At 46.8% G+C, this 16648-nt stretch overlaps 1 non-coding gene across 1 annotated transcript; it reads left to right on the top strand.

Moving 5' to 3' along the window:
- The first annotated feature begins 1737 nt into the window (after positions 1 to 1737).
- Positions 1738 to 1810, top strand: TRNAK-CUU (transfer RNA lysine (anticodon CUU)). Its single transcript has one exon. It is a non-coding gene; the product is annotated as a tRNA-Lys (tRNA).
- Positions 1811 to 16648: the final 14838 nt, after the last annotated feature.

Below are 16648 nucleotides of genomic sequence, written 5' to 3'. Positions count from 1 at the left end.
GGGGGAGATGGTGAACTCTGGCTAAGCCAACCGCTAGGCCATGGGTTTCCTAACTGTACTAAATAGGTTCTGCACCTATGCACTTAGCCGGATACCTGACTCTAGGCTGACCCTGATCTGGGCCCTACGTAGGGGGAGCGGATGGGATGAGCTCTTCGTCAACCCCACTAGGCACTAAAGGACGCACAGGGATAACAAACAATGGAAAAGAACAAACAACTCCACTTGACTCAGGGAAAGAAACTGCAACAAGCACCAAGCTTCTCCAGATGTATGCAAGCCACCTGCTTGCACTGAAGGCTTGATAAACATATATGAAATATCCCCAGCATCGAGTAATAGGAAGCAAAGGTATATAGACAGTGACCTAAACACTGCAATTACATATTTCAATTTTCTTTCTCTTTACGGTGGTTACTCAATATTTTTTCCAAGTTTTTTCCAAAAGATAGAATAAAAAGTAAAAAAAGATTTTTAATATATATTAAAAATCTTTTTTTACTTTTTATTCTATCTTTTGGTCCTCTAAGAAGGCTTGAATTTCGGACTAGCCAATTACTTTTCTTATATATTTCTGTATTATGACGTAAATAAGGTTGGATATGATATTCATATGATGATTAATATGAAATGTGTGTTATTCTTTTGCTACAGTTTAGCTTGGAAAGTCACACCTATATGTTAATTTTCTTTTTTTCTGTATTTGTCTAATTTTAGCGTCTGATGAAGAACCACATATAGGGATTGAAACGTTATAATTTTTCTGGACTGCCTGTAATAACTTCCTCATATTAATTTTAGAGTGCCAAGTTCTTCTTTTATTTATTACTTGTACTATATACTCCTGACACCTGCACTGATCAGTTTTTACCAGGTCCTACAGCCACTGATTGCACACACTATAAAGAGCCAGAACCCCTGCTAAGGTGCAGAACCTAAGAATGGTCACTTCACAATCTACAGTAAAATCATGCAAATTTTTCAAGGAAATTCAATCCACAGCTATGGTATTCAAGAGATAAAGAGATGACACAGAGGACCAGACAGTGGGCTGCGGAGGTGGTGGGACATATGAGCTGTAAGGTGAGTTTTATTAATACTTTTCAATAGTGATGAGCAAACCCTGACTGTAAAATTCAGGATCTGCTCTGTTTCAAAAGTACCTGAGTACCAGGCCGGGCCCAGGCCCGGAATTCTCAGGGAACTCCAGGTAATGGTCCAAATCCAGCAACTTGGGAAAAAACCCCATAAAAAACAGGTTGGGGGTGCGTCGACGTAGGGATTGCCAGTGAGCAAGGAAAGCAGTGCATATAGATGAGGGATGATGAGTGGCCCCCGGAGTAGAATGAGCCACCCGAAATGAGTTACAGCCTCGCCAGAGACAATATGAAGCAATTTTTTCCAATCCCCCACCCCTACTACCACCATTTTTAAGTGCTGGATTCTGGCTCCCATAAACTTATATGTGACCGGCATCTGGCCAGATAACCGGGATCAATTCCAGGCCGGAACCGGTTTTATTATTTTTCAACGGTTAGACCCACCAATCCCAGTTACCTGTGAATCCACCCATCACTATGTTTTAACTGTTTGACTGGTCCTCTATGGTTCAGAAAAATTGGAGCTGGATGTCATCTTGCTGAATTAGTTTGGATTAAAATGGAGAATAAGAGATTTTTGTAAAATTGGGGAAAATTCAATTTGCTTATTTCCAGTCTTCAGTAACTCTCTTTAGAAGCCCGGCTAGCTCAGTCGGTAGAGCATGAGACTCTTAATCTCAGGGTTGTGGGTTTGAGCCCCACGTTGGGCGTCTGCTTATTCTTCTTCAGTAACTCTGAGGCAAAAGGTCTGGTGCTGAGTGGTCTTTGGGCGACTTACATTGTGACATCACAATGACTGTATTATGAGAATTACTTAAATTGAGTCTCATCTTTGTGACTTCATGATTAGTGATGAGCGAGTATGCTTGTTACTACTCGGTACTCGCACGAGTATCACTGTACTCGGGCTACTCGGCGGGGACCGAGTAATCTCGCGATACTCGTGCTGTACTCGTGGTCTTCATCCCTGCATGTTGGCGCTCTTTTGAGAGCCAGCCCTCATGCAGGGATTGGCTGGCAGACCACTGCAATGCCACAGCCCTGTTAGTTGTGGAATTGCAGTGATTGGCCGGCCTGCACAGCGTGACCGAGCCTTTATACCGGCGGGCGCGCTGTGCTCTGCACACAGCCATCCAGACAGTCAGTGCAGGGAGAGTGTTGCTGCTTCAGGGAAAGGTTTGCGGCCCTTTATAGTTATTTCCGTAGCAGGGCTGCAAACAGTGTGACCAGAAGTCCTTCTCAGGACTATTATAGCTGTATACAGGCAGGCAGGGAATAGCCAGGTCGGAGTACAGTAGCAGAGTCCTTCTCAGGACTATTGTTGCTGTATACAGGCAGGGTATAGCCAGGTCGGAATACAGGCTAGTGACCAGAAGAGTTCTTGTCAGGACTATTGTAGCAGTATACAGGCAGGCAGGCAGGGTATATAGCCATTCCTAGTGGTGACCGTATACCAGCCTTCATCATATCTGGGGCTGGTGTACACAGTCTAAAACAGTCCTGATAGTGTCAGACTTCTCAGCAATTGTCGCTCCTAAAAACCTGTTAGGTTCTTATTGCGTCCGTGCTTGCATTTAAAAACCACATGTGTGTGCCTGTCGGTGGCAGCGTACAGGTGCACTTGTGTGCGTTTTTCACAAACTATTATATAACGCACAAGAGTAGTGTATAATACACGTCAGTCAGCAGTGGCTGATAGTGTCAGACTTCTCAGTAATTGTCGCTCCTAAAAACCTGTTAGGTTCTTAGTGCGTCCGTGCTTGCATTTAAAAACCGCACGTGTGTGCCTGTCGGTGGCAGCGTACAGGTGCACGTTTTGCACAAACTATTATATAACACACAAGTCTAGTGTATAATACACGTCAGTCAGCAGTGTCTGATAGTGTCAGACTTCTCAGTAATTGTCGCTCCTAAAAACCTGTTAGGTTCTTAGTGCGTCCGTGCTTGCATTTAAAAACCGCACGTGTGTGCCTGTCGGTGGCAGCATACAGGTGCACTTGTGTGCGTTTTTCACAAACTATTATATAACGCACAAGTCTAGTGAATACACATCAGAACAGCATTGCAAAATGCGCAAGGGCGTTGGCAAGGAACAAGGAAGTGGACGTGATGGTGGTGCAGGCAGAGGCCGAGGTCGTGGGCAAGCTCTAATTTCGCCACAACAAAGGGCCACATCTAGTCACTCGCACGTCCTGTCCCAAATTCTTGGGGACCGCAGCAGTACACCGCTCTTGAACCAAGACCAGTGTCAACAGGTTGTTAGTTGGATAGCGGATAATGCTTCCAGTCAGATTGGCACCACCACAAACACTCTGTCTTCCACACGGTCAAGTGTCAGTAGCCGTGATACTGCACCGCACATTTCAGAACCTGATCCTCCTTCCTACCACCAGGCTGAGTACACGTCCTCGGACATTACTGATCCCACACTTGGACACTCGGAAGAGCTGTTCACGTTTCCATTCGCACATTCTGGCCTCTCGCCAGCTCATGTTGAAGTGGGTCATGAGGAGATCGTATGTACAGATGCCCAAATATTTGAGCAGCCACGTTCTCACAAAGTTGGCAACATGTCTCAACAAGGGGTGGACGATGATGAGACACAATTGTCAGGAAGTCAGGAGGAGGAGCAGGGTGCGGAAGAGGAAGACGACGTGGTGGGTGATCCAGTAACTGACCCAACCTGGCAGGAGGATATGCAGAGCGAGGACAGCAGTGCACAGGAAGAGGGAGGCGTAGCATCCCAACAGGCAGTAAGAAGCAGGGTGGTGGCTCCAGGCAGAAGTCAGGCAACCGTTCCCCGGAACAACAACACGACACAAGGTGCCTGTACAAATGTTAGGTCTTCCCGAGTCTGGCAGTTTTTTAAGTTGGCTCCAGATGATTCTAAAAAGGCCATTTGCAACACCTGCCATGCCAGCATCAGCAGGGGTACCAAAACTAGCAGCCTGACCACCACCAGCATGATCAGGCACATGTCAGCCAAGCACCCGACTTTGTGGGAAGTACAACAGAGTCGAGGAGCAGTGCTTGCTGATGTCACTGCTACGTCTTCGCTTGTTGTGCATGCGAGCCAATCCCCTGTCCATGCTGCCTGCGAACAAGCCTCCTCCGGTCCTGCACCTGCAGTTGCCTACGTAGAAATAACACCATCATCAAGCACGTCCTTGTCCCAGCGCAGCGTTCAGTTATCCATTCAGCAAACCTTTGAACGCAGGCGCAAATACACTGCCAACGCCCCACATGCCACAGTTCTAAATGCTAACATTTCGCGACTGCTTGCATTGGAAATGTTGCCTTTTAGGCTGGTGGAGACAAAAGCATTCCGCGACCTGATGGCGGCAGCTGTCCCACGTTACTCGGTCCCCAGCCGCCACTATTTCTCCCGGTGTGCCGTCCCCGCATTGCATAACCACGTGTCACAAAACATCACACGTGCCCTGAACAACGCTGTTTCACCCAAAGTCCACCTAACCACAGACACGTGGACAAGTGCTTGTGGGCAAGGCCGCTACATCTCGTTGACGGCACACTGGGTTAATATTGTGGAAGCTGGGACCCAGTCTGAGCGAGGGATGGAACACGTCCTTCCCACACCAAGGTTTGCAGGCCCTACCTCAGTCAGGGTTTCACCCACACTCTACAGCTCCGGAATGTCATGCTCTTCAGCCTCCTCCTCCTCCTGCGCATCCTCATCCACTTTACCCTCCACACCAGTCCCAAGCTGGAAGCACTGCAGCACTGCCTCGGCGAAGCGGCAACAGGCTGTGCTGAAGCTAATCTGCATAGGTGACAAACCCCACAATGCAGAAGAGGTGTGGACAGCGCTAAATCAGCAGGCAGATCACTGGCTCACACCTTTGAACCTAAAGCCAGGAAAGGTCGTGTGTGACAATGGCCGGAACCTGGTGGCGGCTTTGAGGCGAGGCCAGCAGACACATGTTCCATGCGTGGCCCATGTGCTCAACCTCGTGGTTCAGCGGTTTCTAAAGTCATCCCCAGAGCTGTCTGATCTGCTGGTAAAAGTTCGCCGCCTGTCTGCACATTTTCGAAAGTCACCTACTGCTTCAGCCGGCCTTGCCGGCTTTCAGCGCCGTTTGCATCTTCCGGCTCACAGACTGGTGTGTGATGTCCCCACGCGTTAGAATTCAACTCTGCACATGTTGGTCAGGATATGTGAGCAGAAGAGGGCAGTTGTTGAGTACCTGCATCACCTAAGCCGTCGGGAAATGGGTCAAACTCCACACATAACACCTGAGGAGTGGAGATGGATGTCCGACCTATGTACCATCCTCCAAAACTTTGAGAACTCTACCAAGATGGTGAGTGGTGATGACGCCATTATTAGTGTCACCATACCACTTCTCTGCCTTCTAAAACGGTCTCTGCTCAAAAACAAACATGATGCATTGCAGGCGGAGCGCGATGAGTTGGAGCAAGAAACAGTAGTGGGTGTGGGTGATAACACACAGCCCAGCCTCGTCTCATCACAACGTGCAGTGGAGGACTATGACGAGGAGGAGGATGAAGACATGGAGCAACTCTCCGGCCAAATTGAGGATATGACATGCACACCAGTCATATCCTCGGTTCAGCGTGGCTGGCCAGAGGACAGTGTAGATGAGGAGGAGGAGGAGGAGGACAGCATGTTCAGTCATCGTGTTGGTCAGGATACTGAAGTACTGGCTGTTAAGAGTCTGGCGCAAATGGCTGACTTTATGGTAAGCTGCCTGTCTCGTGACCCTCGCGTTAAGAACATCTTGGCCGACAATCATTACTGGTTGGTAACACTAAAAACAGTAGAGAGGGGTTTCACACCGCGCCAATGACCGACAACTCCTGAAATTTCAGATCAATGCTTCTTTATTTCACGCACAGGTCAAGTCAACGCGTTTCAAGAGTCTTAGCTCTCTTCATCAGGACAAGCTGGCAAAGAACATCAAATCCAGCTTGTCCTGATGAAGAGAGCTAAGACTCTTGAAACGCGTTGACTTGACCTGTGCGTGAAATAAAGAAGCATTGATCTGAAATTTCAGGAGTTGTCGGTCATTGGCGCGGTGTGAAACCCCTCTCTACTGTTTTCCGTTATCTGCCAACCGGGGACTGCTGCCGTGACCTGGAGTTACATGCTTGCATAGGAGTTGTGACTTTCACAACCTGATCTGGTGAGTAGGATTACTTATCTTAAGACCCCTTATATACCGGGGTAAGACCCTATTGCGCTTCTTTTTCCACAGAAATTATTTTGGTTGGTAACACTGTTAGACCCACGCTACAAGGAGAACTTTATGTCTCTTATTCCCGAGGCGGAGAGGTCAGCCAAAATGCAGCAGTTCCGGAAGGCCATAGTCACGGAAGTAGGCAAAGCATTCCCCTCACAAAACGCTAGCGGCATAGGTCAGGAATCAGTGGACAACCAAGGCGTACAGCCGAGAGGGGCACAAGTCCAATCCGCCAGAGGTAGGGGAACAGTCTTTAAGATGTGGGACAGTTTTCTCAGCCCCTCACGTACCACAGCCCCTGAGGTGCGGGGTAGTGCCACAAGAAATCCTAAGTTTGCCCAGATGCTCAAGGAGTACCTTGCACATCGAACAACTGTACTCCGACATTCCTCTGTGCCTTACAATTATTGGGTATCCAAGGTGGACACGTGGCATGAATTGGCTCTCTACGCCTTGGAAGTCCTGGCCTGCCCTGCCGCTAGCGTTTTGTCAGAGCGTGTTTTTAGTGCCGCAGGTGGAATCATTACAGATAAACGCACCCGCCTGTCAACTGAAAATGCTGACAGGCTGACTCTGATCAAGATGAACAAGGGTTGGATTGGGCCAGACTTCACCACACCACCAGCAATTGAGAGCGGAATTTAAAGTTTGTAACGGGAATTTGCCATGTACCTCCAGTCACCCATGGGTACACACTTCTGGACTTTGGATAATCGCTGGACTGCTCCTCCTTCTCCTCATGCGCCACCATGATGACCGTTACAATAGTTAGGCCTTTGTTTCAGGTATACCGCCAGTGGTAAATTTTTTCGCCCATTCTTTCAGAATGGACATTACAACGACAGGAGACCAGCTCCTTTGCAATGGGAACAATGTTTTGAGGCCCTCATGCACGTCTCTATCCAGGGACAATGTGGAGCCTCCCAATTTTTGGCTGCCCTGCCTAAGGGCTATACTACAATAGACCCACTTCCTGACAATGGACCCTTCAGGTTTACAGGCCCTCATGCACGTCTCTATCCAGGGACAATGTGGAGCCTCCCAATTTTTGGCTGCCCTGCCTAAGGGCTATACTACAATAGACCCACTTCCTGACAATGGACACTTCAGGTTTACAGGCCCTCATGCACGTCTCTATCCAGGGACAATGTGGAGCCTCCCAATTTTTGGCAGCCCTGCCAAAGGGCTATACTACAATAGACCCACTTCCTTACAATGGGCACTTCAGGGTTACAGGCCCTCATGCACGTCTCTATCCAGGGACAATGTGGAGCCTCCCAATTTTTGGCTGCCCTGCCAAAGGGCTATACTACAATAGACCCACTTCCTCAAAAGGGGCACATTAGACTCAAGAGGCCTTCATGTACGTCTCTTCTCAATGACATCGAAGTGCCACACAATGTTTTCACGTAAAATCTTTCATGTAATCTCCAAAAGTAACATACACCAGCTCTATCTCACTATTGGGTATGTGCCCTTAACATTTCCGCCATGAAAATTCATTTTGGTGTCATTTTGGAAGGTTTTCTGGTGAGTCCGTAAAAATGGCGTAAAACGCGGACAAAATTGTTCACAGCTGTGACTTTTGAGTGATAAATGCTTCAAGGGGTCTTCCCCATGCTGTTGCCATGTCATTTGAGCACTCTTCTGAGACTTTTGTGACATTTTTAGGGTTTCTACATACTGCCGGGGGTCATTTCATAAAAATACTCGGGTCTCCCATAGGATAACATTGGGCTCGGTGCTCGGGCCGAGTACACGAGTATCTTGGGATGCTCGGCCCGAGCCTCGAGCACCCGAGCTTTTTAGTACTCGCTCATCACTATTCATGATTAGTGATGAGCGAGTCATTCTACCCTGCCTGCCTGTATACAACTATAATAGTCCTGAGAAGGACTTCTGGTCACACTGTTTGCAGCCCTGCTACGGAAATAACTATAAAGGGCCGCAAACCTTTCCCTGAAGCAGCAACACTCTCCCTGCACTGACTGTCTGGATGGCTGTGTGCAGAGCACTGCGCGCCCGCCGGTATAAAGGCTCGGTCACGCTGTGCAGGCCGGCCAATCTTTGCAATTCCACAACTAACAGGGCTGTGGCATTGCAGTGGTCTGCCAGCAAATCCCTGCATGAGGGCTGGCTCTCAAAAGAGCGCCAACATGCAAAGATGAAGACCACGAGTACAGCACGAGTATCGCGAAATTACTCGGTACCCGCCGAGTAGCCCGAGTACAGTGATACTCGTGCGAGTACCGAGTAGTAACAAGCATACTCGCTCATCACTATTCATGATGTGTGTTACCTGACACTGCTCAGTACAGGAAGCCCTGGTGCTTAGTGAAGGAAGGCCAGGAGAGAATGGAGAACTAGTTTTGGGAAGTCCGTCGGAAAGACAGGTGAGCTGTTAGTTGAGTATAGTACTTTATTTTTTAACTGCTGTCTTTATCCTGATTTGATCCCCAGAACATATTTGTAATGTCCCTCCCACAGAGGAGCCAGGAACTGGTCAACTGAGTGGTGTAGTAACAGGTAGTAAGCTGGGATCAGAACCGAGAGGACGTGACAAGACAAAGGGAGCAAACAGGAGAGAGGTTGTAAAACAAGCCAGAGTTCAGGTAACCAGGAGAGTACGTACAAACACAAGGGACAAGCAAAGGCATAGTCAGGAGGGGAGCTGAAGTCAGAAGCCAGACAGGAATAGAAAAGTCAGGGGGCAGAAGGCAGAGATGACTCAGAGTTCAGTTCAAGGTTGAGTACCAAGATAAAATCGCTGAACAACCAGAAACCAGGTGCTTACTGCAACTAACCAGAGACTACGACTGGCGCCACTCCAGCCGTGGATACTCCCAGATAAAGCAGAGCAATTACCTAAAAGCAGAGCCTGAGAGTAAGCCCATCCCACAACCGGTGAATGACCAAGTGCAGGAAACGGCCCATCTCAGGACAAAGAATAACCTGAATACAGCATGCAAGACATGGCACAAATGCGGATATAGGCTCCACAGGAGGACACAACAGAAGGCTCCAGCACAGGAACCGCACCACAAGTCAGGGCCGTGACAATATTAAAGCACATCTGTCCATGAATCAAATAAAATTGATGCAAATTGAATTTCTGGAGCAAATTCAAGTCAACAGTCGAATTCGAAGATTCAATGGCTCCAACCTTAGTAAAGATTCCTTGTGGACCCTGTACACGGCCATTACAAGGGGGGGCTTGTTGGAGCTTGGCAATAATGTATCTGAACACTACTATTCCGTGGAGAATTAGCGCCTGCCATTATCAAATGAGGAGACGTCTGCTTAGCCTATTACATGTCAAATATCTGTAAAGATGAGAGAGTTCCCACGAGAAACTGTAATTAACTGAATTGTGTAAACCAGATGCTTTATCCTCGAACGTCTGTGAAATGCAAACCGCAACCTGACTGGTAACTTATCCGAGGTATGTTCTGCAAGATTCACAAAAATATGTCTACGTCCTCAGAAAGCAAAAAAAGAAGAAGCTGCAATTGATGAAGCAAACTTGCCATATGAATGTGAATGAATGGTCTGCCGAATGTTCAACACTTCTCTTCTCCTTCTTCTTTTCAAAAGGAATTTTTCACCCCGGGCCAGAAGCCTTTGTGTCAGGAAGACTGTCTCTTCTCTATACTCAAAGGCTGTCAAAGATGACTGAGATTTGAAACTCTTTCTGATGTTGATGGGGTCAAAGGAGGCAGAGCTGCAAACTACTGTTCACTGCATGGATATCCGGGACCAAAGCTGCAGAGGTAGCAGAGTTGAGTTTGCTTTTTTAACTCTTTAGGGCCTTATCGCATCGCCTTTTGGTCATCAGAATAACATTTTTGGATGTTTTGGACTTATATAATAATTTTAATTAGAGTCAATGGTTTTGTTGGGTTCCAGAACACCCCTGTCCTTCAGCTGCAGTGTGTTAAAAAAGAAACCAAAAAAAAACTAACTGAGCTTTACCTACCCTCCCCAGGCCTGGCAGTGTCACTACTGCTATTTCCTGAGTCTGTTATAGTCTGCAGTGCTGACATCATATCAATGGGTTGGTAGCCAATAACTGAGCTCAGCGACTCGTGCCGTCAACCTGGGTAGTGTCTGACATCAGTTACTGGCTGCCAAGGTGTCGATGTGGTGTCAAATCTGCCCAAAATACCAGAAACTGTGAGTATGACGGGGTCCTTCTCCCATATCACATAATCAACAGAGCGAGAAATGGCTTACAATCCAAAATGCATTTATTCCAAGCACATCAAATGGTCCATAACATAATCCACCATACAGAGGGTAAAATTAGTCCAGAAATATGAATATAATCCAATAAGCGATAAATGTCCAGGTCTCTCTGAGAAGTCCCAGCTTCTCCCAGAGGTTCAATCCTTCTCCCTTCAAGTTCTCCAAACAGACTGCCTCTTCCCCCCAGGTAAGCAGAGAGTTTACAGTAGGTGGACTCTAGGCCCACCTCCCCCCAAAACCAGGGACGGAAGCACCTCAAGAGGCTATAACCTTGCACTATAGGGGGTGATTACTTACAAACAATACAATGTACACAGAAGCAGTACAAATAATGGACAGTGAACCAAGCATAAAATACGAACCTACATAGCATGATACACAGTACACCATATCCCACCCTCACAGTGAGCATCTGCGGATACTCAGTGGTAGACCTGGGGAGGGCGAGTAAAGCACAGTTTGTTTTTTTATAAACCAATACATTTTTATTTAATTTTTAAACAAAACACCAATAAAATATGCAACCGCATATAACCAATTAAATTTTATTAGATATAAAAAAGATTAAAATATCGAACATATACAGGATGTCTCCAAAATGACTCCTGGAAGTAGCATCACAAGTGCGAAACGTGCGTTGGGGGTGGGACGCCATTACTTTTGTCTGCTGACTCCCTTGTAGGTATACTGTGGGTTACTATGGGACCTTTTGTTTTGTTGTTATTTTTTTGGATATCTCTTTAGCACTCTTATGTCTATACTTTGTAATTTTGTTTAAATATCTGGATTACTTACAACTACATTGGTCCTATCATCTATGATTGTTACTATTTACAATACGGGAAGGTGTCTGATTTGGTGTTCAAAAGAAAATATTTACCCTCTGACGGGTTCTGTTTTTTTTGGAGACATCCTGTATATGTTTGATATTTTAATAGTTTTTATATCTAATAAAATTTAATTAGTTATATGCGGTTGCATATGTTATTGGTGTTCTGTATTCACTGGTTTAAACTTCACATTTTTGATTGTGGTCTTTGAGTTGTTGTTAATTTTTAAATAACAATAACAACAATATATTCACGCAGATTACCATTTTGAAAACAATCAGTTGCAAAGCAATGACATTTTATGTAGAAAATCAAGGAAAAAAGAAAAATAAAACAACATTATGGAGTAAGGAAATTTAAATGTACAATAAAAGAACTAACTCTCTATACAGTTTGTTCTTTTAAATCAAACTGGGAGACAGGGGTTTTCCAAAACCAGCAATCCCCTTAATTGATATTTAATTTTTAGCTAACCATTTTTACCATTAATTTATGGAAAAATCCAGCAGGTCCGGACCTGAGGACAGAAGTGTGAAAGGACCCTGCCGCATTTTTATATCTAAGAAAAGATGATGGGGAATTGGGATGGACCTTTAAAGAACATTTACTGTATTTATTATGCAATTTCATTTACCTGGTTCCTGTTGGGTCTTGATTGAACTCTGTACCTTGTTGGGTCTTGATTGAACTCTGTACCTTGTTGGGTCTTGATTGAACTCTGTACCTTGTTGGGTCTTGATTGAACTCTATACCTTGTTGTTCAAAAACAGAAACAAAAGTTGTGACTACAGGCTGCATTGGGAAATCTATTTGTAGATCTAAAGCCTCTGTCACTCCAGCTTTATTCGCCCCCTTGCTGTCTTCTACAGTTTGTTTGGCTGGCAGCTCCATTGCCTGAAGCCATACAGCATAGAGGCTGGCAGTCAAGCTGGAGGAGGCGGTGAACAAAGAATAGAGCTGGAGTGATGGAGGCTTCAAATCTACTATAGCTCTTCAGCCTCATTTGCATATCAATTCAACAGCTGATTTTTCCGTAACGGAGGAATGGACTGGTCATGTGAAGGTACAGCTGGACTTGTTTTTGAAAGAGTTATATGGACATATAAATAGTTTGGGATGTGATATCCTGCTGACAAATTCCCTTTAACCCTTGTCTGACCTTGAATGTATCAGTACGTTCTATTTTGCTGTGACTTCCCCACTTTTTGTATACCGGTATGTCCGAGCAATCATGCATGGACTTGAGTTGTGCACTTGTGATCGCCACCAGGAGCTTGGCTTATGTGACAGCCAAGCCCCATCTTTCACAGCCAGGAGCAATGCCTGCACCATCCCAGGCTTCTTATCCCCCTAAATACCATGATTGATATTGATTGCAACATTTAGGAGACTGGGAGAGAAAAGCATCTCCCTCTCTGTCCTATCGCTGCCCCCGTGATGTCATCATAAGGACCTGATCTTTGCCATGGCAACCTGAGGTTGTTATGATGATCTCCGGGTCAGCCAGCTATGGCAAGCCTTTTAGACTATGCCAGGAGCATGTTCTAACATGCTTTTGTTACTGCATCATTGACAGGTGTTGCTTTTTCAGTATGGCTATGAAAAAACTTATTTTTTGTAAAAAATGCGTTTACTACTGTGTGATAGCAGCCAAACATAAAAACTATATAAATTTGGTATTGCTGTAATCACACCAACCCAAGAATAAAGTTGCCTAACTACTTATACTGCACGGTGAATGGCATGACGCAGGGATTTCAATGTAAATCTCTGAAATATGTGATTTAGACAGAATCCCTAATGAAAAATTCCCTATATTGAGGCAAAGACAGTAATTCGGACTATCTACTCCTTTTAGGTGTCTTTTTAGGCATGCACAAAAAAAGCATAGTCGGACATAGGTTTTTACACCTCTTGAAAGCCACCACTAAATAGAGACCAAAGTAAGGAGTAAGGGGTACTTTGCACGTTGCGACATCGCAGGTGCGATGTCGGTGGGGTCAAATTGAAAGTGACGCACTTCCGGCATCGCAGGCGACATCGTAGTATGTAAAGCCTAGTTGATACGATTAACAAGCGCAAAAGCGTCGTAATCGTATCATCGGTGTAGTGTCGGCGTAATCCATAATTACGCTGACGCGACGGTCCGATGTTGTTCCTCGTTCCTGCGGCAGCACACATCGCTGTGTGTGAAGCCACAGGAGCGAGGAATATCTCCTACCGGCATCACTGCGGCTTCCGTAGGATATGCGGAAGGAAGGAGGTGGGCGGGATGTTTACATCCCGCTCATCTCCGCCCCTCCGCTCCTATTGGCCACCTGCCGTGTGACGTCGCAGTGACGCCGTACAACCCGCTCCCTTAATAAGGAGGTGGCTCGCCGGCCAGAGCGACGTCCCAGGACAGGTGAGTCCATGTGAAGATGCTGTAGCGATAATGTTCTCTACGGCAGCTATCACAAGGATATATGGGGCGGGGACTATCGCGTGCGACATCGCAGTATCGGCTTGTGATGTCGCAATGTGCAAAGCCCGCCTAACTCTGCTGCCTCATTTGTGAATGGAGCTGTCGGGGGCGTCATTAGAAGAAAACTCCAATGTAAGGGCTCAGCGTAGAGACTGATCCAAAATGTTCTGTGCCCCAAAATGCCACCAATAAAATTGGATTTTTTATTTTCGTGGCTCAACATTATAAAATTCTGGGACGCATCTGTGAGTTCAAGGTGCTCAGCACACCTCTAGATAAATTTCTTAAGGGGTCTAGTTTCTAAAGTGGGGTCCTTTGTGGGGGTTTCTACTGCTTATTCATGTCATGGGCCCTGCAAACGCGACATAGCGTCTCCTATCGATTCCAACCAATTTTGCATTCCAAAAGTCAAATAGCGCTCCTCTCCTTACAAGCCCTGCCATGCGCCCAAACAGTAGTTTTCCACCACATATAGAGTATCGGCATATTCAGGAGAAATTTTACTACAAACTAGATGGTACATTTTCTCCTGTTACCCTTGTGAAAATGCAAAACTTGGGGATGAAGTAACAGTTTTGTGGGAAAAAGTAAAATTTTCATTTTTTTTTCCTTCCACATTGCTTTAATTCCTGGGAAGCAACAAAAAGTTAATAAACTTATTGAATGTTTTTTTGAGCACTTTGAGAGGCGCAGTTTATAAAATGGTGTTATACGGGGGTATTTTCTGTCATATAGGCCTCTCAGTGTCACTTCAAATATGATGTGATCCATAAACAAATTGGTTTTGTAAATTTTCACTAATAAACAAAAAAAATCTTCTTAAATTTACCACTATCATAAAGTACAATGTGGCACGAAAAAACTCTTAGAATCACTGGGATCTGTTGAAGCTTTCCAGAGTTTTTTCCTCATAAAGTGACAGTGGTCAGAATTGAAAAAATCAGCCTGATGAGGAAGGTGAAAACAGGCTGGGTAATGAAAGGGTTAAACAATACCATAAGTTACTGCTGCTGCTTATTTACTCCGCAGTGCACTTTCATTCATCTGGTGCCTACTGGATCTTAAACTCTGTATTAGTGATAAACAAGCACTTAAGGATACCATCTCACTAAACGACGTACCAGCGATTCCGACCACGATACGACCTGGTCAGGATCGCTGATACGTCGCTACAAGGTCGCTGGTGAGCTGTCAAACAGTCAGATCTTCCCAACGACGCAGCAACGATATGGCGGTCGCTGGGACCCTGTCACATAGCACGATTCAAATCTTGATTAGTAACATAGGCGTGCATCTACATTGCCTTTTCCGCGCCCCCTCTTCTCCGATTGGTGGTCGTAACTGCGTTGTGACTGGGCGACCTTGCCTTTAGAGAAGGGAACATAATAGCCCTTCCATCCTTCTCCATCCCTGTCCATCCTACAGTCCCGATGCAGAATGGACTGTAGTACGATCTTCTGCTACACGCGGTCCGGGACAAGTGAATTCAGCCCTCTGAAATGTACTTGTGACGCCCTGGCAAAACCAGGTAGACATACTTAGGCCCCCGCATTACACCTTCCCTCATTAGGAAACACACAGGCAAACAGAAAACCTAGTCACCCCCCCTTAGGGAAAGATGGACACACCAGTGGGCGTGACCAGACAGTTGGAACACGCCCACCCAGGGGTCCAGACAGCCCGGGGTGGGAAAAGTAGCAGATCAGTTAGATAAGCTTTAGAGTTCAGTTTGGAGAGGAGTGTGGGCTGGAGCTCAGTGTGGCTCCAGCAGGAGAAGTCTAGATGAACGGTACCAGAGTAGGAGCCCTGGTAACACTGGCTAGGAGGCGGACGGTGGTCTCCGTCAGCAGGAGACGGGAAGACAGCTCAGTAGAACCGAGGTGGATTGGGACAGGGTTGTAGCCCGCCGGTATCGACACGGGGAACCGACCCGGAAACCGTAGCACAAAGGGGGGTACTCGGACCCTGAAGCGAGGACCAGAACCAACTGGAGCTGGTTAATTAACCGACTGAGGCCAGGACTAGAGGTCCTGTCCCACCCAAAGTCCTTCATAGAAGATAACAGCCCACCAATAGGAATAAGAGGTCACCGCCAGGGCCCATAGATCCCCCGGGCCAGCGTCTCCGGACACAGCTCCTTAAGCCACATCCAGCCGGGAGCGGACTCCTGAGTTTCACACTATGAAAGTCCACCTTACACACAGCAGTGCAGGAAGAGGATAGAGACCACCAGCTGGGTGGGGGACCAGAATGCAACCAGCTGCGACATCAGCCACCATCACCTTGGTTTACCAGAGATTTGTGTGTTTTACTAACAGTGACTACACTAGCACCCCCTGCAGTCGCTATCCCCTGCACACACCAACCGGGTCCCGGGGCCACCATCCCTACCCACGGAGGGGTTAACAGCTTGCTGCACAACATCTTCCCCGCGTGCCCGGTAACAGCAGCGGTGGTGTCCCACTTCACCACACACCGTGGGTGGCATCACGAACTTAATACGGCCCAGCCCGTACATCTACTTCCCCCCATTTATATAGCATGTCCGCAAGACCCCCGTGTCCGGAGACCTTTGAGCCACCACCCCTGAAGGCCCGGATCCGAGCAGCGACCGGCTGCTGGCACGGGGGCGGCACATACTGAGATCTACAACCCAGAACAGAGGATGGAAGTGGCCAATCCGAACGCAGTAGCGATCACCAATTGCAACAGAGAGGGCGCGGAAAATAAAGAAGATGCCCGCCTACGTGAGTCGCGAATGAGGTTGTTGGGTAAGGTGTCAAACAC

Source organism: Anomaloglossus baeobatrachus, chromosome 3 (genome assembly GCF_048569485.1).
Source record: "Anomaloglossus baeobatrachus isolate aAnoBae1 chromosome 3, aAnoBae1.hap1, whole genome shotgun sequence".
NCBI lineage: Eukaryota > Metazoa > Chordata > Amphibia > Anura > Aromobatidae > Anomaloglossus > Anomaloglossus baeobatrachus.
Note: the sequence above shows the minus strand (reverse complement) of the source record. Positions and strands in the feature narration are given on the sequence as shown.